The 24,839-nt window shown below is 40.7% G+C and overlaps 1 non-coding gene across 1 annotated transcript; it reads left to right on the top strand.

Moving 5' to 3' along the window:
* Window positions 1-10,966: 10,966 nt before the first annotated feature.
* Window positions 10,967-11,040, top strand: trnai-aau (transfer RNA isoleucine (anticodon AAU)). The gene has a single exon. It is a non-coding gene; the product is annotated as a tRNA-Ile (tRNA).
* The last annotated feature ends 13,799 nt before the right edge of the window (window positions 11,041-24,839 follow it).

The following is a 24,839-nucleotide window of genomic DNA, read 5'->3' as shown; positions in this document are numbered from 1 at the left end:
AAATCAAATAAAAAATAAGCTAGATTTATGAATTTGTGCGATGACAGCAACAACACAATAAATCAGATAATTCATTTAAACCCACGTAAAAGGGATGGTTCGATTTTCCTATTGTGTGAGGGCTCTTCAATCTCTTTTCACACACACACACACACACACACACACACACACACACACACACACACACACAAATGTACACAAGCCCATCTTGAAAAGAGGATGGCACAACAATCTCCAGGGCACAATGCTTCACTCCACCCACTCATCTCTGCTGAGAGCATGGGGAGACTGGGAGGGGGGGGGGGGGGGGGGGGGGTTGAGGGCAACAGAGAAAAACCCTGAGAAAAAGAACGAGTGGGTAGAGACCCAAATCTGCAGGCAAGACGGGGTAACGAAAGAAGTGAGAAAAAGAGCGGAGGAGGAGGAGGAGGAGGATGACAGCGCAGAGACGAGAAAGAGGAGTCTAACGTTTGCGTCACATCTGCAGTGGAGGAGAAGAGCCTGACGCCATCAAACGCCTGCTGAATGACAATCTCTCCTCGCTTGCTCTCAGGTGGCAGACTTATCCCTCCTTCCTCCTCTCTCGTCTTTTCCAGGAGGGAAAACACTTTGGCCTTCAGTGTCCTTGAAAGTCCATGCGGCAGGCATTGCAGGCCCGGGTCGTTTCCCAACCGCCAATCCGTCTTGTCTAAAAACAATATTTGTTTCCAGCCTCGCTATGGTGATGATGGTCAGACCTTCACTGGTGGACTATCTGCTCCTCTGGTTTCTCATACATCTGGAAGTCATCACATGTATGCAGGAAAGAAAGAAATACATTCATGAGCTGCCACACATTTAACAAAAACAAACATGTCAACATGGATGATGGTGCAGTATATGGTACATATGGTACATAGTGTGTGGTATATACTATGTAGTGTATGGTACATGGTACATAGTGTGTGGTACATGCTATGTAGTATATGGTACATGGTACGTAGTGTGCGGTACATGCTATGTAGTGTATGGTACATGGTAGGTAGTGTGTGGTACATGCTATGTAGTGTATGGCACATGGTACGTAGTGTGTGGTACATTCTATGTCGTGTATGGTACATGGCACATAGTGGGTGGTACATTCTATGTCGTGTATGGTACATAGTACATAGTGTGTGGTACATACTATGCAGTGTATGGTACACGGTAGCGTTGGGACATGGTTCGAAGTTTATGGTGGTATAGTACATGGAACATAGTGTGTGGTACATGCCAGGTAGTGTGTGGTACATGGTACATAGTGGGTGGTACATGCAATGTAGTGAATGAGACGTGGTCAATAGTGTATGGTACATGGTACATAGTGTGTGGTACATTCTATGTCGTGTATGATACATGGTACATAGTGTGGGGTACATTCTATGTCGTGTATGGTACATGCTATGTAGTGTATGGTACATGGTACATAGTGTGTGGTACATTCTATGTCGTGTATGGTACATGGTACATAGTGTGTGGTACATTCTATGTAGTGTATGGTACATGGTACATAGTGTGTGGTACATTCTATGTAGTGTATGGTACATGGTACATAGTGTGTGGTACATTCTATGTAGTATATGGTACATACTATGCAGTGTATGGTACACGGTAGGTTTGGGACATGGTTCGAAGTTTATGGTGGTACATATGGTGCATGGTACATGCTATGCAGTGTATGATACATGGTACATAGTGTCAGGTAGTGTGTGGTACATGGTACATAGTGTGTGGTACGTGCAATGTAGTGAATGGGACGTGGTAAATAGTGTATGGTACATGGTACATAGTGTGTGGTACATTCTATGTAGTGTGTGGTATGTGGTACATAGTGTATGGTGCATGGTAGGTTTGGGACATGGTGCAAAGTTTATGGTGGTACATATGGTACATAGTACATAGTGTGTGGTACATGCTATGTAGTGTGTGGTACATGGTACGTAGTGGGTGGTACATGCTATGTAGTGAATGGGATGTGGTAAATAGTGTATGGCACATGGTACATAGTGTATGGTACATGCAATGCAGTGTATGGAACATAGTGTGTGGTACATTCTATGTAGTGTGTGGTACGTGGTACATAGTGTATGGTACATGGTAGGTTTGGGACATGGTGAGAAGTTTATGGTGGTACATGGTACATAGTGTATGGTACATGCTATGCAGTGTATGGTACATGGCACATAGTGTGTGGTACATGGTAGGTTAGGGACATGGTGCAAAGTTTATGGTGATACATATGGTACATGGTACGTAGTGGGTGGTACATGCCATGTAGTGAATGGGACGTGGTACATGGTATGCTTGAGCCATGTTACATATGGGACCACGTAGTGTATGGTACATGGTACGTAGTGTGTGGTACATGCTATGTAGTGTGTGGTATATAGTACATAGTGTATGAAACACGGTATGTAGTGTATGGTACATAACCTATGTTGCATGAAATGTGTCATCCAGGGTTTTTACATGGTGCAGATAAAAGAAAGGTGTATGGTGTATGGCATGTACCTACATTGTTCCTGTCTGTTTACATTTTATTTTTCAGTAATCCACTCAATATTCTTGAGTGCATGCTTCACATTGTCACTTATGAGATATAATGCCATAATATTATGCCTGTCTGTAGTCTTGACTGATCCCCCTCACAGTACTGGATTCATAGCCTTCTTCAGTGATGCTTTGTCTCCAACCATACCATTTATACAACCATACATCACTGCCAGTACTCCTCAGTACGCCATTACTTCCTTTTAAGCATCTGTCTCTGTAACTGCGTGTATTTTTGCTGCTGGACATTCCCTTCCTGACAATATCCTCTTGAACCGGTGGAAAGGAAAAAATGAAATTTGATGTACTTCCGTCCTGGACTGCTTTTTGAGGCCATTTTTCAAATGCAACTCAACTGAAGCCACTGCCGCTGCCAGGCTCCCTGCACAAGACGCCATTTGAGTCATCCTGGAACTACGTGCAATTTCCTAACAGAAACTGGTGAGTCAAAGGGCAGTAAATGAGCATTAACATTATAAAGCATCCTGCCTGTGTCTTGCAGGCGTCATTAGAGCACCCGGGTGGCATTTTGGATAATCTAGTTGTGTGATGTCAATCCCGACGTTTGAGCCGATCGATGTCGGTCCAGTCTCTCTTAGGGCTAAGATACATTTAGCCGAAATGGCACAGAGAAGAAAGTGATTGCTGTTGGCCGTTTGCTGGCTCCATCAATAAATAGTAGAGTAGAGGAATAATCACATGAGAATCAATTTTTCCCATTAGATGACGCAGAGTCGGCCCTACTCGCTGTGGTGCCTTCTGCGAGATTTATATGGAACCCCACCTCTGAATTTTCAAAAGAAATCAAATAGAATTGTCGAAAATGAAAATATTCAGTTTCAAATTTTCAAAAGAAATCAAATAGAATTGTCGAAAATGAAAATATTCAAATTAAAAATGTAAAAAGAAATCAAATAGAATTGTCGAAAATGAAAATATTCAATATCAAATTTTCAAAAGAAATCAAATAGAATTGTTGAAAATATTCAGTTTCAAATTTTTAAAAGAAATCAAATAGAATTGTTGAAAATGAAAATATTCAATTTCAAATTTTCAAATAGAATTGTCGAAAATGAAAATATTCAATTTCAAATTTTCAAAAGAAATCAAATAGAATTGTCAAAAATGAAAATATTCAATTCCAAATTTTCAAAAGAAATCAAATAGAATTGTCGAAAATGAAAATATTCAGTTTCAAATTTTCAAACGAAATCAAATACAATTGTTGAAAATGAAAATATTCAATTTCAAATTTTCAAAACAAATCAAATAGAATTGTCGAAAATGAAAATATTCTATTTCAAATTTTCAAAAGAAATCAAATAGACTTGTCGAAAATGAAAATATTCAGTTTCAAATTTTCAAAAGAAATCAAATAGAATTGTCGAAAATTAAAATATTCAATTCAATTCAATTGTCCATAGGTATGAATGTGAGTGTGAATGGTTGTTTGTCTATATGTGCCCTGTGATTGGCTGGCCACCAGTCCAGGGTGTAACCCACCTCTCGCCCGAAGACAGCTTGGATAGGCTCCAGCACCCTCTGCGACCCTCGTGAGGAAAAAGCGGTAGAAAATGAATGAATGAATGAATAAATCGGTGATGCTCAAATCGAATCCTTCTAAGGAGAAGGATCTATGGAATGTTCCTTAGGTCACAATCGCCTGCGTTTATGGCAGCCCAGGGTGCAGTCCTTTTTATTTGACTGCAGTGATGGTGATGTGCAATCAATCACCAACTGAACCAATCAGTGAGAGCGTCAGTCATTTAGGTTGACCTTCACGCTTCATATGACTTCCCAAAGAAATCCAATTTGCTGCGGGTAGTTTTATTACCATTCATGTAAATCAGGGGTCTCAAACACGCGGCCCGCGGTCCAAATGTGGCCCGCAGGACACTACTTTGAGGCCCCTGCCTTGATATGAAAGTTTAATGTTAGTGCGGCCCACGCAAGTTTGATATGGATGCTGTATGGTATCATGTACCCAGATAAAATTATTACGCTTGATTAATGTTCATTCATGTTAAAGGTTAAATAACTGTTAATAGTTATCCTCCCTATCCGTGTGGAAGTGGTAAGTTTTTGGCTATTTAAGTTTAAAGGAAATAACTTGAAGGCTACCGTTTAGGTCGCTAGCTCTCTAGTTTGCGAGTTAGCATGTGTCTCAAGACCCTGCAGTTGCGCAATATGTTGTAAATAAAAAGAGTATAAATGTGACTATAGTCGTGTTTTGTCATGTCTACAGGGCTCTAATAATGCTTTGTTCATTTTAATCTGAAAAAAATTGTTTGTCTACGCACCAATTATATGTGGTTTCTTAAGTTTTTATTATTTGACGTTTTATTATTATTATTATATTTATTTATTGCGAAAGTGACTCCAGCAGCTTCCCTTGATTGTGTAGCACTTCACACAAAATGACCCGCAACGGCAGGCTTTGGTGATTTAACACCCCTTCCTGAATAATAAGCAACCTGTTAATACGACAGATGGCAATTTTTTCTCCCATGCTACCATCTGACATCAATGCTGATGAGAAGACTCAAGAGACCTTGGACAAGCGACCAATCAAATTACTGTGTGGTTCCACCTGTCCAGCACCCTGATGTGTTTGATCTGTTTGAGGCTTAGAAAAAAGGTAACAAATAAACGGGTGAATTGAAAGAGGGTAGAGTGCACACCCTTACTATTCATTTATTGCAGAAATAACTCACAGTATATTTATATATAGAGTATAATATATAAATACTGTATATGCATATGTCTACTTAGAAAAGACACAGAGTCTTAGACTTAAAATGCAGCTTATCAAACGTGCAAAGCACAGTGTGTGATTAGGATTACGTTGGGGAGCCGCAGACACCTGAACGTTATTTGACTTTAATTTGTCTCCTCCATCTTGAGGAGCGGGAGATTAGACACAGAGAGATAGATGAGATTACCGAGTGGAAGGAGTATGAGGAGGAGGGGATGAGAGTGTGAGATAGCGGGTGATCTCAGGTGAGACGAGTTTTTCAGGTCTAAGAGAGTTCTCCGGGAAACAACCATTTGTTTTATTGCGCGGTGCCTTTGGTGTCCTTGGAGATGTGGTCAATACAGCCATTATATGATAGTGTCACAAAAAGAGAGGTAACTCACTGGGAGGACAAATGAGTGACACTAGTATCAGTTAGTTCCGACCAGTTTGAAAAGAAGAACAGTGGATCCTCGCACACTTTTTTTGATTCTGTATTCAAAAATATTGAAAATTCTGACCTATAAATGTTGTTAAAATGTGGTATTCTCATGTTAAATGATGCTAAAGTTTCAGATAATGAGGTTTACTCATTTGGAAGTGAGCCCTGAATAAAGTTTAGGATGGTTCAAAACGCTGGGTTTCAAAAGGCGTGGTAAGACTGCCCCTTTGTGATGTCACAAAGAGCAGACTTCCTTATATGGTTCATACTTAGGAAGCACTCCGGGCGTGTGACTAATCAAAGCAGAGTGCTGGCCGTGGGTGGAATAAATTAAAAAAAGACCTAACTGCTATAGAGACTGTGTACTTTCATCAAACACACGGCCCGCGGGCCAAATGTGGCCCGCAGGACACTAGTTTGAGGCCCCCGCCTTGATATGAAAGTTTAATGTTAGTGCAGTGTATGGTATCATGTACCCAGAAAAAATTATTACGTTTGATTAATGTTAATGTTAAAGGTTAAATAACTGTTAATAGTTATCCTCCCTATCCGTGTGGAAGTGGTAAGTTTTTGGCTATTTAAGTTTAAAGGAAATAGCTTGAAGGCTACCGTTTAGGTCGCTAGCTCTTTAGTTTGCGAGTTAGCATGTGTCTCAAGACCCTGCAGTTGCGCAATATATTGTAAATAAAAAAAAGTATAAATGTGACTATAGTCGTGTTTTGTCATGTTTACAGGGCTCTAATAATGCTTTGTTAGTTTTAATCTGAAAAAATAATTTGTCTACCCACCAACTATATGTGGTTTCTTAAGTTTTTATTATTTGCTGTTTCATTATTATTATTATATTTATTTATTACTGATTGATTTTCTTTATTCTTGATTTGTTTATTTATTTTTCATTCAGAGCTTTTATTGTAGAAAATCGGAACCAAAGCACTGAAAAAAATTGTATATTTTTCTGTTTTTAATAAATGCATTTTTAATAAACCGTAGCTCCAGTGGCCCCCAGGTAAATTGAGTTTGAGACCCCTGGACTACATGATTGTGTCTTGTTGCTCCGCTGCTGCCCCCTGCTGCTTTTTCTTTGCAGTGCATCCTGTCCAGCAGCAGGTGTGCCACTCCTGCACACACCTGTATCCAATCATCCCGTTGGACTACTTAAACCCCGCTCACAGCTGCGCTAATCGCCAGATTGTCCCTGAAGCTTCCTCAAGTCGCTGTCGGCTGCTCTCTCTCTCTCTCTGGCTTTTAGTCTTTATATTGTGAGTAGTAGCCATTTTGTTTTTGTTTCCAACGCTTGGTTTTTTGCTGGAGGTGTTTTTCGTTCCTTTGTGTATCTTGCATGTATGCCTTTTGCTTTGACCGGTGTGTTTAGTGCCATATCTGCCTCGTTTATTTGTACTTTTCCATTGTGGACACTTTTTGTAAATCAACTTTTTTGTTACTAACCTGCTTCCGCATTCTGGGTTCCGGACCATTGCTACAGTTCTTGACGCTACAACTTTTGCAACACTATCTATGTTTATTCCCCTCTTCAATGACGCCTCATTTGTCAGACACGTTCATTAGACTCAACTTGTTTTGCTTCCGGTAACCCCAGGGGCCCACACGGGTGAGCACGGGGGCCCCCACTAAAGTGATGATTCAGTATCGGCCCCAAGAATCAGCATGCAACATTAGTCTGATCTCAATAAGGTCAGTGCACAAACACTGGAATCTACAACACCTGCACTGGAACTCAAACATATATATATATATGTAATGGTGTGTTCAAGGAAGCGTCGGGATTCTGCCTACGGGAAACAAACTGAAGGGTCAAGAGTGTGTAGAAGAGGAGGAGAACACACATTGGAAAAATGAGGCTTGTATCAAAGCAGAGAGATGAGATTCCGTGACGAGTGGCGATCCCAATCGCTACACCGGTCACGCACCCAAGTCCGTTCTCGAAGATGACAATTCTAACCCTGACAGAGATGCGTTTATCAGATATTACCGTCTCTTAAACCAAGTGAACACTTGTGGAATCAGTTTGACCAACATGAGCGCTTTCAGCGACTCCTGATTGAGGAGTAAAACTGAGGAGGCTGCTGTGCTGTGGATGTTTTTTCCACACACTACTGATGAAAACCATTGATATGGCCAAGCGGGGGAATCGACATGAGCCTGCGTGCTAACCACTTCTCCACCGTGCAGCCCCAAATGGCAAATGACTTTCTAAATGAGACTGTTACCATTATTAGAGCCCTCTATACATGAAATAACACCCCTAGAGTCACATTTACATTCTTATTACCCAATATAGTAAACATAATGAGATAATAAGTCATATAAGGCATAAGGCACATTATTGCAGAGCTCTAAGAAATGAAATAGCACCCCTATAGTCACCTACTATTGTTCTTTGTTCATACCACATTGTGCAACTGTTATGCACCAAGAGACCGAGCTCACTAGTTAGCCAAAATTTAAGAAAATGTTTCCAAACAGAGTGGGGAAACAAGGACAAATCCAAAAAACTACCACTTCCACACAGAATAGGAGGAGACCTTGTTTTCACTATCATGTTGCACATGCCCTGGCTGACTTCATGCGGTTTTAAGGTAACATAATGTAAAGTAATGCCACTCAGGGCCAAATGGTTAGCGCGCAGGCCACATAGCTAGGAGACCCAAGTTCGATTCCACCCTCAGCCATCTCTGTGTGGAGTTTGCATGTTCTCCCCGTGCATGCGTGGGTTTTCTCCGGGTACTCCGGTTTCCTCCCACATTCCAAAAACATGCTAGGTTCATTGGCGACTCCAAATTGCCCATAGGTATGAATGTGAGTGTGAATGGTTGTTTGTCTATATGTGCCCTGTGATTGGCTGGCCACCACTCCACGGTGTACCCCGCCTCTCGCCCGAAGACAGCTGGGATAGGCTCCCTCGTGAGGAAAAAGCGGTAGAAAATGAATGAATGAATGAATGAATGTAAAGTAATCAAAGCCAAAAACCTACCACTTCCACACAATAGGAGGAGACCTTGTTTTTACTATCATGTTGCACATGCCATGGCTGACTCCATGCGGTTTTAAGGTATCATAATGTAAAGTAATGCCACTCAGGGCCGAATGGTTAGCGCGCAGGCCACACAGCCAGGAGACCCGAGTTCGATTCCACCCTCGGCCATCCCTATGAGTGGAGTTTGTCCATATGTGCCCTGTGATTGGCTGCCGACCAGTCCAGGATGTACCCCGCTTCTTGCCCGAAGACAGCTGGGATAGGCTTCAGCAACCCCCGCAACCCTTGTGAGGAAAAAGCGGTAGAAAATGAATGAATAAGAAAAAGGAAGTGGGGGAACAAGGACAAAGCCAAAAACCTACCACTTCCACACAGAATAGGAGGAGACCTTGTTTTTACTATCATGTTGGACATGCCATGGCTGACTCCATGCGGTTTTAAGGTAACATAATGTAAAGTAATGGCACTCAGGGCCAAATGGTTAGCGCGAGACCCGAGTTCGATTCCACCCTCGGCCATCCCTATGTGTGGAGTTTGTCCATATGTTCTGCCCTGTGATTGGCTGCCGACCAGTCCAGGGTGTACCCTGACTTTTAGTGTATGTGTATTTTTGACTTCCTGTGTGTATGTGTGTATTTTCCAGCAGTCAATTATGTACAGCAGTAGTGCTGTTTTTTTTTTCTTCAGATATTTCATCTTCTTGTGCGCTTGACAGTATTTTTCAGCTTTCCCGTCCTGTGTGTGTGTGTGTGTGTGTGTGTGTGAAAGCGGCCCATAGCGCAGTAATGAGACATGTCGGCTTGACAGAGCCTTGGGAAGGTCATGTTAAATGGAGGCATTGAGGAGGAAAGAAGATGTGAGTCGTATGACTGTAAGCTCCTAATCACAAATCAGAATAAATCTGCACGAAATTAGCATAGCAGCCAAGTATCATCCTGTAATGACCTGAGGACGGTGGAGGGGGGGGGCGGATGAAAGTAGATGCGTGCAAATGGAATATCACGGATAACACTCATCAATCTTTTATCTCTTAAGTCATCAACACCTCTAGAACGTGTTTGTCCAAAGTGAGAGGGAGGTTGCAGACATAAAGCATACAATATTTGAGTCATTATCAGCCTGATGACTCCAAACATGATGCGGCTGTCGGGTGGATGATGAGTGCTGGTGACCTATGCCGACTGGATTTGATTGCTTTGTGTTGATTTGCATCAAACAACACAGATTGTACCTCTGTGGAGAAGACCTACTATGTATTTACCGACTATACACAATGGTGGGAAAAAGTGTTTGCCCCTTTATGGTTTTATTTTCTTTTTGCATGTTTTTTTGCATGCACAATTTGAAATATTAGTCACACAAAATGCAGTTTTGACATGAAACTTTGTATTATTAAGAGAGAAAACCTACATGGACCTGTGTGGAAAAAAAGTGATTGGGCCACCCTTAGCAGTAACAACTGCAATCAAGCATTTGTGATAACTTGCAATGAGTCTTGTATAATGCAGTGGAAAAATTTTGGCTAACTATCTATCTTCAGGCGAGAGGCAGGGTACACCCTGGACTGGTGGCCAGCCAGGTCTCCTCCTATTCTGTGTGGAAGTGGTAGGTTTTTGGCTTTGATTACTTTACATTCATTCATTCATTCATTCATTTTCTACCGCTTTTTCCTCACGAGGGTCGCAGGGGTGCTGGAGCCTATCCCAGCTGTCTTCGGGCGAGAGGCGGGGTACACCCTGGACTGGTCACCAGCCAATCACAGGGCACATATAGACAAACAACCATTCACACTCACATTCATACCTATGGACAATTTGGAGTATCTAATTAACCTAGCATGTTTTTGGAATGTGGGAGGAAACCGGAATACCCGGAGAAAAGCACGGGGAGAACATGCAAACTCCACACAGAGATGGCCGAGGGTGGGATTGAAATCGGGCCTCCTGGCTGTGAGGTCTGCACGCTAACCACTCGACCACCGTGCAGCCCTTTAGGTAATATATCTTAGGTAACTTTGAACATATAAACCATACCGTTGTCATGAGACACAGTTGCCCTATGAGGAGCCCGCTTACTAACAGTTGGTCAGAGTGTGGTGCTAATAACGCCAAGGTCACAGGTTCAACCCCCATTCTGGCTACTGTTTTTATTTGCTTTGAATATTTGACGATCAGAATGAGTTAGTCGATTTGAGCTGGAAACATTTTATACAGTGGTGTCCTGTGGCCGGTTAGCTCAGCTGGTCAGAGCGTGGTGCTAATAACGCCAAGGTCACAGGTTCAATCCCCGTACTGGCCATAATTCTTTATGTGCTCCAGGAACAACAAAAAGCCCAGGGCGAAAACCCACCGGCACCCATAACCAACATCACAGCACCCACCCACGAGGAAACTGGAGTACCCGGAGAGAACTTGGAGATGGCCGAGGCTGTGATTGAACACAGGTTTCCTAGCTGTGAGGTAACCACTCAACCACCGTGCAGCCCTTTAGGTAATATATCTTAAAAAAAATCTAAAATCTTTGTAGTAACTTTGAACATAAAACCATATGAGGAGGACCAATGAGGAGCCCGCTCACTCAACTCGAAAACTTCAGAGTCTACCCAATGCCAGGCAGTTGGAGAAGGCAGGCGGGGGCGACTTAACCTTAGCAGAGAGGCTTTTAAGAGTGCCAACAACAAAATTGATGTTGATTTGAGTGTTTGTTGAGCCCCTGCAGCGTTACGATGACTCTTTGCGTGAGGAGCTCTCTCAAGGCAGACGAGTATAATATAAGCACCTTTGACTGACTTCATTTCATTTTAGCACACATGGGCTTGAACACACACTGACATGATGGAGGGGGGTCGGTCATCCTATGGTGAGGAGCTCAGGGTAGAATCGCTGCTCCTTCACATCGACAGATGGTGGCTCCGGTATCTAGTCCAGATGCCTCCTGGACGCCTCCCTAGTGAGGTCTTCAGGTGGACATCTCTACTGAGACTGCTGCCCTAACGACCAAGACCCGGATGGATGAAAATATTGTAAGATTAATATTTCTCTGACAGTTTCATGTATTGGAAAGGATGATACAGTCATGCTGTCTCACCTGTCACCTTGAAAAATTCAAAAAAGCGAATAAAGATAACATAAAATCGACCTGTGTTATGAATGTTACAAATTCCCATCATTTTGACCATTTTCTGCAGGAAAAATTGCTGGATTGGCATATTATGTTATGCTTTGCTGAATGAATTTGACTGCAATGTGGTGTCCACAATTCATCCCATGAATGTTTTTTTATTGGCCTGCAATACAAGAAAACTAAAAAAAAAATAAAGAAAAAAAAGAAAAATCAGCAGTAATTTTACAAGAATAAAGTTATAACCAAAAAAGAAAACGCAATGAAGAAAAAAAAATAGCAGTATAAGGTTGAAATATTAGATAAAATTGTTGTTATTTAAAAAAAAAAATTAATAAACCAATAATTGAAAAAAGGGTGTGGAAAAATTATAATGGTATGAGAAAGTCAAAACACTTACAAAAAGAAAGTTGAAACAGCGGTAAGCAAAAAAAAACACTGTCATTTTACAAGAATAAAAACAAAATATTACGGAGGAAAAAGTAATAATAAAATTATTAAAAAGTTATATAATAAAAACATAATATTAGAAGAGAAATTTGTTGTTATTGAAAAAAAATAAACCAATAAATAAAAAAAAAGGGTGTGGAAAATTTATAATGGTATGAGAAAGTCAAAACATTTACAAAAAGAAAGTTAAAATAGTGGTAACCAAAAAAAAAAACACTGTCATTTTACAAGAATAAAGTCAAAATATTACGGAGGAAAAAGTAATAATAAAATTATAATAAATAGTTATATTATAAAAACATAATATTAGAAGGACATTTCCAAGGATTGTTTAAGGAGAATTATTCAATATTGTATAGTCGATATTAACAATAGATGTTTTCACCTACTGAATATCACAAAGCTGAAATGTTTTTTTCTTGAAAATGGTCGCCAGCCAATCACAGGGCACATATAGACAAACAACCATTCACACTCACATTCATACCTATGGACAATTTGGATTTGCCAATTACCCTAGCATGTTTTTGGAATGTGGGAGGAAACCAGAGTACCCGGAGAAAACCCACGCATGCACGGGGAGAACATGCAAACTCCACACAGAGATGGCCGAGGGTGGAATTGAACCCTGGTCTCCTAGCTGTGTAGCTTGCGCGCTAACCATTCGGCCCTGAGTGGCATTACTTTACATTATGTTACCTTAAAACCACATGAAGTCAGCCATGGCATGTGCAACATGATAGTGAAAACAAGGTCTCCTCCTATTCTGTGTGGAAGTGGTAGTTTTTTGGCTTTGTCCTTGTTCCCCCACTTCCTTTGTCTTAAATTTAAATTCACAAAATCACTTTCAGCGTCTAAAAACATGAAAAAGACTAAGTAAATCAGGAATGGACGTCACGCACATGTCACCGTTACAGTACCGTGATTGCAGACGAAAAAAAAAACAAAAACTTGGGTGACTTCCCTGCTGCACGGTGAAACGACCAACCCCGCATTAGCAGTCTCCTTCCTGCTACAGAATCAATGTCAGATAGCACACCTGCCACTCAGCCATGGAGGCCCCTGCTGATAACTCCGCGTGGGCCGATCTCCGTGGGGAGCCTGTAATAGTTGGTGTTAATGGGACGAGAGGCTTGCTGCAGTCAGTGTGATTAATGTTGAGTGAAGTCCCTGAGGTCCAGTCAAGTGTTCACCTTTTGTTCCTTTAACAAAGAGGTCTGAAATCGTATCCGCCAGGGAAAGTGAAGCAATCCTCCTGAGTACCTGCCAGTAATAATACTGGCTTTGTTTGGGTCTTATCGCTCTTATTGCTTATCAAGACCCACAGTAGTTTGGAATGACTGATATCACACACAAATACAGCCGGGGGTCAAATGAATGCTTTGTGTCACTCAGTCTATACACTTTAAACTGTAAATAGGTCAGTTTGAATGCTAATCCTATAAAACTTTAATGTCCTTGATTCAGTTTGAAGTTGTTGCGGAAAAAAATAACTTGTTCAAGTAGCCAGACATCCTTTTTCTATGACGCTTTATCTTCAATATGCTGGAGCCTCAAAAATAATAATGCATCAAAATCAATGTGATCAACTATAATGATATGACTAGAAGTCACAGGAGCAGCCGCCCGCCCCACTGGACCATTTTCTTCAGGAAAAATTGCTGAATTGGCGCATTATGTTATGCTTTGCTGAATGAATTAAAAAAAAAATTAAAAAAAAAATGACTGCAATGTCGGGTCCACAATTCATCCCATGAATGTTTTTTTTATTGGCCTGCAATACAAGAAAACTTAAAAAAAAAAAAAATCAGCAGTAATTTTACAAGAATAAAGTTATAACCGAAAAAGAAAACACAATGAAGAATTATTTTTTTTAGCAGTATAAGGTTGGAATATGAGGAAATGCATTTGCAGCACACTGTCTTTATTTGCTGAATGAATTTGACTGCAATGTGGTGTCAACAGTTCATCCCATGAATGTTATTTTATTGGCCTGCAATACAAGAAAACTACCAAAAAAATAATAAAAAAAAGAAAAATCAGCAGTAATTTTACAAGAATAAAGTTATAACCGAAAAAGAAAACACAATGAAGAATTTTTTTTTTGCATTTGCTGCATTTTGCACGCGCACGTTGTCCACAATTCATCCCATGAATGTTTTTTATTGGCCTGCAATACAAGAAAACTAAAAAATAATAATAATTTTAAAAAAAATCGGCAGTAATTTTACAAGAATAAAGTTATAACCGAAAAAGAAAACACAATGAAGAAATTTTTTTTTTTAGCAGTATAAGGTTGGAATATGAGGAAATGCATTTGCTGCATTTTGCACGCGTCTTTGCAGCACGCTGTCTTTATTTGCTGAATGAATTTGACTGCAATGTGGTGTCCACAATTCATCCCATGAATGTTTTTTTATTGGCCTGCAATACAAGAAAACTACAAAAAAAATATTTTAAAAAAATAAAAATCAGCAGTAATTTTACAAGAATAAAGTTATAACCGAAAAAGAAAACACAATGAAGAATTTTTTTTAGCAGTATAAGGTTGGAATACTTTGCTTTGCTGAATGAATTTATAAAAAAAAAAAAAAAAATGTAAAAAAAAAAAGAAATTGACTGCAATGTGGTGTCCACAATTCATCCCATGAATGTTTTTTTATTGGCCTGCAATACAAGAAAACTACAAAAAAAAATATTACAAAAAAAATAAAAATCAGCAGTAATTTTACAAGAATAAAGTTATAACCGAAAAAGAAAACACAATGAAACATTTTTTTTCTTTGCAGTATAAGGTTGAAATATGAGGAAATGCATTTACTGCATTTTGCACGCGTCTTTGCAACACTCTGTCTTTGTTAGACTTCATTTGAACTCTTATTAGGATACCCTGGACCATCTCTCCATGCACACGGTGTCTGAACGCAACATGTGATTGATCATTGTTGCTGTGTAGTAGCACCCCCCAACCTCCTCATCCTATTTTTTTCCTCTGCTCGCCTCTCACTCACTGTGCAATACAGTGCCAATTATTATGGTAATGACTGAAAACAGATAACAAGATGGGGCTTTCCAGAAGGAAGCTTTTTTTTATTTTATTATTTCACAGATAACTGTGAATGATTTTATGCATATTAATACCCACATGGTATTATTTCCATCTCATTATGTGTAGATATGCATGTGTTTGTCCATTTGTTACTAAAACAAAATGAAATAGGATACATTGTTTTTAAAGGGAGAGCTAGAAGTCACGTTTCCAAGGTCATTTCCTCTCATTTCCTTTTATCTTTTGAGCTCTCGTGCTGAAGGGCTTCATGTGTGTCTGTCACCTCGTGTAACGCCACATGATGGACGCCATCACATTTGAGGGGGAATAATTTCAGTGATGGCTGTAAAGTTCACGTCCATTTTGGGAACTGGTTTTGTTGACCTTGAAGCAGGATGCACGTGTAGCACACATAAACCGACTCACACGCACACACTGGTATTAATGTGCAGGGCATCAGGCAGCGAACCAACGAACCAGCGAACCAGCGAACCAGGCTAAAGGTTGCAACGAGCCTCCTATTCTATCTGTCATTTGACATCATCATTCTTTTTTTCTTTTTTTAGTTTTGAGTTTTTGGTTTTTATTTAAAGTTTTTCTCAAAATGTGATGATTCAGTTTTCAAAATAAATTTTCTCCAAGTTTTTGCCATTTTTTGTATGACTTGGTTTTCAATAAAACATTTTGTAGGATTCGTGTTTCGACAAAAATGTTCGTCAAAAATGTTCTGCACATGTTTTTCAATAAAAACTTTCTTAGGATTCGTTTTTTGGGAAAAACTTGAAAAATTTGGCAAAATGTTGCCAAATGTTGCCCCACTTAAGTAAAGGTTTGTCCCCAAATTTTGCCCCAGTTTTCACATGATTTGGTTTTTGATTATTCCCTACAAAGTCAGCTGGGATAGGCTCCAGCACCTCTCGCGACCCTCGTGAGGATAACTGGTACAAAATGAATGAATTAATGAATGTTGCCAAATGGTGCCCCACTTAAGTAAAGGTTGGTATCCAAATTTTGCCCCACTTTTCACATGATTTGGTTTTTGATTATTCCCTACAAAGTCAGCTGGGATAGGCTCCAGCACCTCCTCTGACCCTAGGAGGATAAGCGGTATAGAAAAAGGATGGATGGAGGATTTTTGTCAAAAAATGTTCCCCTAATTTTTTCATTATTCGGTCATTATTAAGTCTTGTCCCAATATTAATATAGGTGATGTTTAAATGTTTACCTATTTTTTATATGATGCATTTTTTGGTAAAAAATTTTATCTGAATTTTTTCCCTGCTTTTCATATTATTTGATTTTTGTCAAAACGTTGCCATGTTAATTTGTACACTGTCTCTTATTGTGTGTAACAAACTAGTCAGTTTACTCTGTACTGCGTTGTACAGCATACATATTGTTGTTAGATTCCTGTCCTTGAACGCACCACAGTTGTGTGCTATGAGAAGCAAAAGCTTATAAGGCTACATTAGCACAAGCTTTGACAGTGAATCTGGCCTTAAAGCTTGCAGCATGGCAAGCCTGCTAGCCTCACGTGCTAGCCTGATGACCGGGCTAAAGGCTAGCATGTTCCACCTGTTCATATTTAGGGATTAAACCTTAACTGAACAACAGCAATTGAAGAGAATGGAGCAAAAATAGACATTTTTATGTCTTACCTCTAACCTTAACCCTGCAAAAAGTGCTGATTGGTTCGCCCATAAATGGGAGGCGGGGCTAACAAAGCCATGTGAAAGTAATGACGGGGAGACAATTGTTAAAAATCAAATCAATGAACTATAATTAAATATTAACGAGCATGAGTCCACAATCCATCAGAAAGCCACAAAGCGAACGGGACTGTGACAGTTTCATAAAAGAAAGAGATAAAAAGGCCCATTAATTGCATGATTATTATACCGTATATGCATAATTCACTGATTAGTTTTTGTCTATTTCATTATTTTTAATGAAGCCTCCAGGCAAATTGACTTGACGGTGGAAGTTTGCCATTGCTCTGATTTACTGTACATTGTTATAATTACATGTACTGAGTGTGAAATAACGCGTTTACATTTGACAATTCAGACACTACGGCTACATTGTACATTTTTTTAGTCCATACACAATACAAGGTGTACGACGTGTGTGTGTATATTTGAGAAACAAATGCATGTTCACTGTCAAGCCATCGTTGGCTGCAGATGTTCTATTATCTCCGACACGTCTTCCAGTCTGCATGCTTATTTGCAGGCTGAATTCACCGAATGAATCACAACGGTGCATTTGCATGCACGGCACGCACACAGGCTGCATGCGCACACGCCACGTGCTCCGTCGTTGTTCAAAAAATAATATCCAACTACATTTCCTGGCCACAAAGAGATATGAGAAAACGTTCTGAGCTCAGCTAAATGCAGGATGAAATGTTTAAAAAAAGTCTTTTGGAGATGAGCAAACATCTTGTTTCTTCCATCTTGATTCCCTTCATCAAGGAAAGGGGGTCCACACAAAGTTCAGCTGCCTGGAACTTGAACGTGAGTAGTGGTCTAGTAATGTGAGGATATCACTATTGCTAGCATTGCTCTAAAGTACCTGGTTAGCGACAGTGTTCCCTCACTACATCATCATGGATTCGCAGGTTTCTTAAGTGTCATTTGCATATATTTTTTAACACCATATAAATGTGCATTGTTTTCTGCGACTTTGTGGTGTATTAGAACAATGAATCTGTGCTCTGCTGTGTGTCTTACGTGCCTAACGAGCATAGTAGAAACTACTAAATTGTCCATTTGACTAGCAACCATTTCAAGGAGTACCCCGCCATTTGCATGAAGTCAGCTGGGATAGGCTCCAACATGCCCCCACAACCCAAGTAAGGATAAGTGGCATAGAAAATGTATGACTGGATGGATGGACAGAACACATACCTAAATTGGCACATATAGACAAACAACCATTCACACTCACATTCATACCTATGGACAATTTGGAGTCGCTAATTAACCTAGCATGTTTTTGGAATGTGGGAGGAAACCGGAGTACCCGGAGAAAACCCACGCATGCACGGGGGGAGAACATGCAAACTCCACACAGAGATGGCCGAGGGTGGAATTGAACCCTGGTCTCCTAGTTGTGAGGTCTGTGCACAAATCACAGGGCACATATAGACATTATTTATTTATTTATTTATTTTCCAAATATTTGACCAAATTTTTTTCATCAAAATTATTATTTTAAATTCCATAATATTTTGACAAAATTGTAACTTTGTGTTATTGCATATTATAACCTTTTCTTAACCAAACTTTTGTTTTTGTTTTGTTTGACATAAGAAAAATGACATTGTTTTTCTTTACTATGTCAACTTTAATGTTATTATTTTAATAATTACATATTTTACTTGTAACGATTTCAATGCTATTCTTGAGAAATTATAGTTTTTTTTTATTTTTTTATTTTATTCACCTAATATTTCAACTCTATTCTTGTAAAATTGCTGCTTGGTTTTTGTCTTTCATTTTCTGGTTTTAGGGCTGAATGGCGGAGGAGTGGTTAGCGTGCTGACCTCACAGCTAGGAGACCCGAATTCAAGCCCACCCTCGGGCAGCACTTTGTGGAGTTTGCATTTCTCCGAGTACTCCGGTTTCCTCCCACATTCCAAAAACATGCTAGGTTAATTAGCGACTCCAAATTGTCCATAGGTATGAATGTGAGTGTGAATGGTTGTTTGTCTATATGTGCCCTGTGATTGGCTGGCCACCAGTCCAGGGTGTACCCCGTCTCTTGCCCGAAGACAACTGTGCTTCATGCCACTGGTGTACACGATATACGCACCATGTAGTCCAGGTCTTGGGTTTCATGCGTCACCGTGATATCGATATTGTGTCGTTATTCCATGTAGAGCATCTAGAGGGGTTTTGGTTGTGTAACGACACAGGCCAGCCAAACTAAACCTCCACTGTAAATCATTTTAAACCGTACATATCCCTGTGTGTCTTTACTGGATGTAAAATGTCTCCCGACAACCCAGAAGAGGATATTTACGGGAGAGCGGGGAACTCGGAAGTAACAACAAACTGGATGCATGACTCATACAAATATTATATTTTTACATGCTAATGAGCTGAAGATTATACAGCGTGAAGAGCGATGTTGAGCAAGGAAGAGTTGAGCTCCACGTTGAAAAAAAAAAGTGTCCTCTACAGCCGCACTTTTTTTTTTTTTTTTTTGCCTGAGCTGACAGTCACGCTTTCCCGCTGAACGTATAAGATAGTTTTCAAATAATCTCTTTTTACCCGCTTTAGTATTTATGACTTTGCCGTGACTCAGAGCGGGAAAGAGAGAGTTTGGATGGCAAAGCCTGCAGCACTGTGAGAATATGCTTCCCTCCCCCCTTCTTTTTTTTCTCCCCCCTGTCTCTATGGTGCAGTGTGAGGGGGGCTAAACAAGGTTAAAGAGAAGGTCAAACACATATGGACTCACTTAATCTTCCTCCTGTCTTTCCAGCCGCGTGAGACAGCGTTCCTGCAGGGTATACTCAATTATTTGTCCAAGTAGAATAAACTATGTCTTCCTCCACTTACGGAAAAAGGGGAGCTTTGATTGGCAGATCAACACCCTTTGTACAATAGCAGTAACTGTATTTGTGTTAGTCAGCATGTTATTCCTATTGACCCCATTTCCCATATCATCCCGTTCTCATTCCGGCTTATGGAAAGATTCCTTTCATTATCTTCCTCCCATGCATACCTGTCACCCACTCCATCTTCTTCACCTCATTGTTTTCATGTCCCTTTATGCTTTTCCGACCCACGCTATTCCTAATTTTGTTCCGTCTTTGCCGTGTTCCGCAAAGCCAAGCTCTGCTGAAGGTCATTTCTGTGGTAGAGGTAAAGAGGGGGAGGGGCTGATGCGGTTTATTGTCGCCGCTGTCCCGGATAACAGCTGGAAGGCCGAAACGCGAATGATAAGAGCCGTGAAAGGGAACGACTGCGACGATGCAGGAGGACAGACTTCCCTGCAACCTGATGAGGACACAGTGTTCTCAGGCATGCTGCTGGAAGTGTGGAAGTGGAATTGTACGGGAACGTTTGGTTGCTTTCAGAAAGGACAGTCAAACCTTGGTTTGTGAACACAACAGTTTTTGTATTATTTGGTTTGTGCCAAAATGTTGCGCTCCTTTTAGTAGATTTCGTTTTTCAATAAAAATAAAAAAAAATCGTCCAAATTTTGCCCTAGTTTTTGTATGATTATTTTTGATGGAAATGTTGGAACTTTTTCCATGATTCATTTTTTTCCCCGGGTTCAGTTTTCAAGAAATATTTTCACACCTTCCCTCAGTCTCTGTTGTTATGTCCCCTGGGCAAGGCACAAATGTGTTGGTGGTGGTTGGGGAGGCCATAGGGAGTCTACCCCAGGGCACATGTGGCTAAAAATGTAGTTTACCTCTACCAGTGTGTGAGAGAGAATGAATAATGAATTCACTTCACTGTGAAGCACTATAGAAATTCAAATCCATTATTATTATTATAATATTTTGCGCTGTTTTTTTGTCTTATTCAGTATACAACAAAAAAATTGGTTTGATTTGTTTTTCATTTCATTTCATTCAGTCATTCATTCATTTTCTACCGCTTTTCCTCACAAGGGTCGCGGGGGTGCTGGAGCCTATCCCAGCTGTCTTTGGGCAAGAGGCGGGGTACACCCTGGACTGGTGGCCAGCCAATCACAGGGCACATATAGACAAACAACCATTCACACTCACATTCATACCTATGGACAATTTGGAGTCGCTAATTAACTAGCATGTTTTTGGAATGTGGGAGGAAACCGAAGTACCTGGAGAAAACCCACGCATGCACGGGGTGTACCCCGCCAAATAATATATTTGAGGCGGTTGAGTGGTTAGCACGCAGGCCACACAGCTAGGAGACCTGAGTTCGATTCCACCCTCAGTGTGGAGTTTGCATGTTCTTCCCGTGCATGAGTGCGTTTTCTCCGGGTACTCCGGTTTCCTCCCACATTCCAAAAACATGCTAGGTTAATTAGCGACTCCAAATTGTCCATAGGTTTGAATGTGAGTGTGAATGGTTGTTTGTCTATATGTGCCCTGTGATTGGCTGGCGACCAGTCCAGGGTGTACCCCGCCTCAGGTTTACAAAAGCACAGTGATAAAGGATGTGATAAAGGATGTTTTATAGCCAAACCTGTCAGTCTCTTGATGGTTGAGTTTCTGTATGACTTCTTCAGGGACAGGAAGTGGGTCGACCTTGGCATTTATGCACTAATGAAAACAATCATGGGAAATATGTTAATGCTCCCTCTGTGGTTTGCTGAAATAAACTGTGATCTTTAAAAAAAAAAAAAAAAAGGCCAGATGCTCCTCTGAGTAATAACCTCCAGCAGATGAATCATTTAGCATTAAGGTGCTCCAGTTGACCCCTTCACGCCATGCTGTTGAGACACATCTGCTATAGCGGAGACTGATAACTGTTCCCCTGAACATTATGCATGATTAGCATACAGGTAGCAAGCAAAGCCACAGAGGTGTGAAAGTCATTAACATGCAATAACAACACTCTCCAAACAACAACAGAAAAATGCAACGATGAACTAACTGAGCACAGTTCAAGTGTATCCGGCATGGCTTCTGTATCAGTGATGATAATGACTGTGCAGGGAAAACTATTCATTTATGCAGGAATACATTGGAAATTACATGCCCTAAATGGCAAGAAAGCATGCAAGTCAAATGTGATTTTTTTTTTCCCGGGCAAAAATAATAATGCATGTGTTTCTCCACTCACGGTAACTGTGAATAAACTAGAGTGTTGCACGTTGCACTTGTAAGTCACATCTGTTTTTATTACAATATTATTTAAGAGTATATTGTATGGTGCTTATCATTATCCAATGAAATCTTTATGCCACAGCTGCCCTAAATAAACAGAATTGGTAATCATTGTAGAATCAATTATTGTTAATACAGTATGTACTGTACAACCTTTTTTAACTGAAATTTAACTTTAATATAATAAATTTAATATATATTATTTAGTCATGTCTAGGTACACTCCACACAGAGATGGCCGAGGGTGGAATTTAACCCTGGTCTCATAGCTGTGAGGTCTGTTCGCTAATCACTCGACCGCCGTGCCGCCCTCACATGAAATTCACCCCCCCCCAAAAGTGCAGTTTTCCTGTAAAAACATTAGCAAAGTACTCCTGTCACACTGAATATCTTTGACTAATTTTGTGGCGCACCGCAAGGAGGCGCAGAGTGGCGAAGTGTGGCCAGTGCACCACTATATGCAGCCAATTTGGTAATTTGGTCGACTGCACTGCGTCGAGATGGGTGTGGTGCCGAGCTAACCCATGGAGGTGTCCACATTTTCAGCTTGGCGCAGTGACAATTTCGTGACAAAACAACGCACCAAAAATGCAGTGAAAACTCACGAGCTATTTGGGGCGCAGGTGAAGCGCACCCTGCGTAATGGTGAATTGGCTGACAGGCGGACAGTGCAGACACATCACCAAAACCTCACAGGCGGATTTTTCAGTGGAAAAAACAATGACAGAAACCACTATTTAATGTAAGCTTCTTATCCAGCATGTACATATTTATATTAATTGTCCCATCACATCTGAGATTTCACACATAATAGGAACTCAGCTCAACCTGAAGTCAGCTAAAAGTATGATGCCAACCGGGGGAGGCGGAGGTGGGGGCAAAACAACGCCCTCCTAAATAAATGGCTTGTCCCACGATATTAACATCTTGGAAGTCTTGGCCAAAAAAAGCACACGACAGCTCCACTCATCATCGCTCATCTCCGTGGTTGTGCTGGATGCACGCCAGATCGCCCCACCTGCCCCCCTCCCCTTAGTCATCCAATCACAAATAAGCCAACACGCAGTGCAGACTTTGTGGAAACAGAGAAAGTGACCCAAGAGACAACTAAAAACAACAATTAATATAAACTTGGTTGTTAAAATCTGGCTGTAGAATATTTTTTTTTACTTTTCATTTTTTCATTTTTTCTCAAAAGTTCTCCTATTTGGCAATGTAGAGCAGGAATGCTGGTGGAAAAAATATAAGAAAAAAATAAGATGCTCGGATTAGCGTGATGCTGTGTTTAATGTAACTGTCAGGAACAGATGACGTATCCCATGAGGTGGCTTATATGGGGAATGGTGCGCATGGTGTCCTCTGAAGCGCAGTCCGGTCCGGCGCCTTTAAAGGCAATGAGAGGCGTTAATTTGATTGGTTAAGATTACACTCGGCGGTGTTAAACCCTTTCATGCCTTCTCTACTCCCTCTTTGCCACTTTCAACAATGGGAGGAATGGAGGTGTGGGTGCGCAGTGCTGCGCCCAGACTGTGCTGTTTACAAAATTTGCAAAGTGCGCTGGCCACACCCTGGTAGGTGCGCCTGGTCTATGAAAAATAACCATCACTATCATCTGAGCAGATTGGATAACTAAGGCGGGGCCTAAAAGGGCTGGGACAAAAAGTAACACAAGCAAACGATAAACACAAAAATTCACCAAAAACTAAATATGAAATACAGTTGTGTCTTGGTTTTCACTATTCCAAAGGCTCAAAACCGAGGTTTACGAAAAGCAAGGTACCAAGTGCATATAAAAGAAAGGCATTTATATTATCTCTTAGCGTTCATGCGACTTTGTCTGAGCGATTCTTGGAATGGTCCAATAACAAAATGACAACCTTCAAAAGTAAACAAGCAAGACAAAGCCGAATAAATTAACTTTTTGTATTTTCTCTACCAGTGAATGGAGAAAATGAATGTCTGGGGAAAGGACAAATATTTGTATTCATGTCGTTTAATTACTGCATATCAGAAAGATCCCTTCAGATCATAAATACGAGGAAAGGTTTTTATCTCATCACATTTATCAAGAGTGCTTTGTTGGTTCAGAGGCCATGTTGAGGGCTGCTTGGTAAACACAATTTCGATGTCACCTTCAGTGTATGTGTGTGCGTGTCTTCCACGGCTCCTCGTTAGAGGCATCAACGCTGTGAAAAATCACTTTTAATAAAGAGAAGCAGTTGGCCGGAGTCATTCCCTACGGCTTGGCTAACAGTAGCCTCTGACGTCAAACTTATTCTTTTTTTGGGGGGAGGGCACATGTGAGGGGACAAGTGACAACATTTTGGCCGAAACATGGCTGCCAGACAGCTACACCCTCCTGGTGTGCGTGTGTGTGTGCATGTGTGTGAAAGACACACACATTGTATTTAGCCATGCTAACGGGCAGGACAAAGATACAAAAACAGAATCGATTGCAAGTGACAGAGAGGAGGAAGGGCAAAAAGTTGCTATCAAGTCGAGATGAAAGTATCCTACACACACACACACTGGCCGAACCTTGCCAAAGGTCTTCAAGCAGCATACATTTTCGGTTTCTCTGTATTTGGACTCATGACGTGTGTGTGTGTTCATGTGAGAGAAGCCTACAGGGCCGACATCATTGTC

The sequence above is a fragment of the Doryrhamphus excisus genome, chromosome 9 (genome assembly GCF_030265055.1).
Source record: "Doryrhamphus excisus isolate RoL2022-K1 chromosome 9, RoL_Dexc_1.0, whole genome shotgun sequence".
NCBI classification, from domain to species: Eukaryota; Metazoa; Chordata; class Actinopteri; order Syngnathiformes; family Syngnathidae; genus Doryrhamphus; species Doryrhamphus excisus.
Note: the sequence above shows the minus strand (reverse complement) of the source record. Positions and strands in the feature narration are given on the sequence as shown.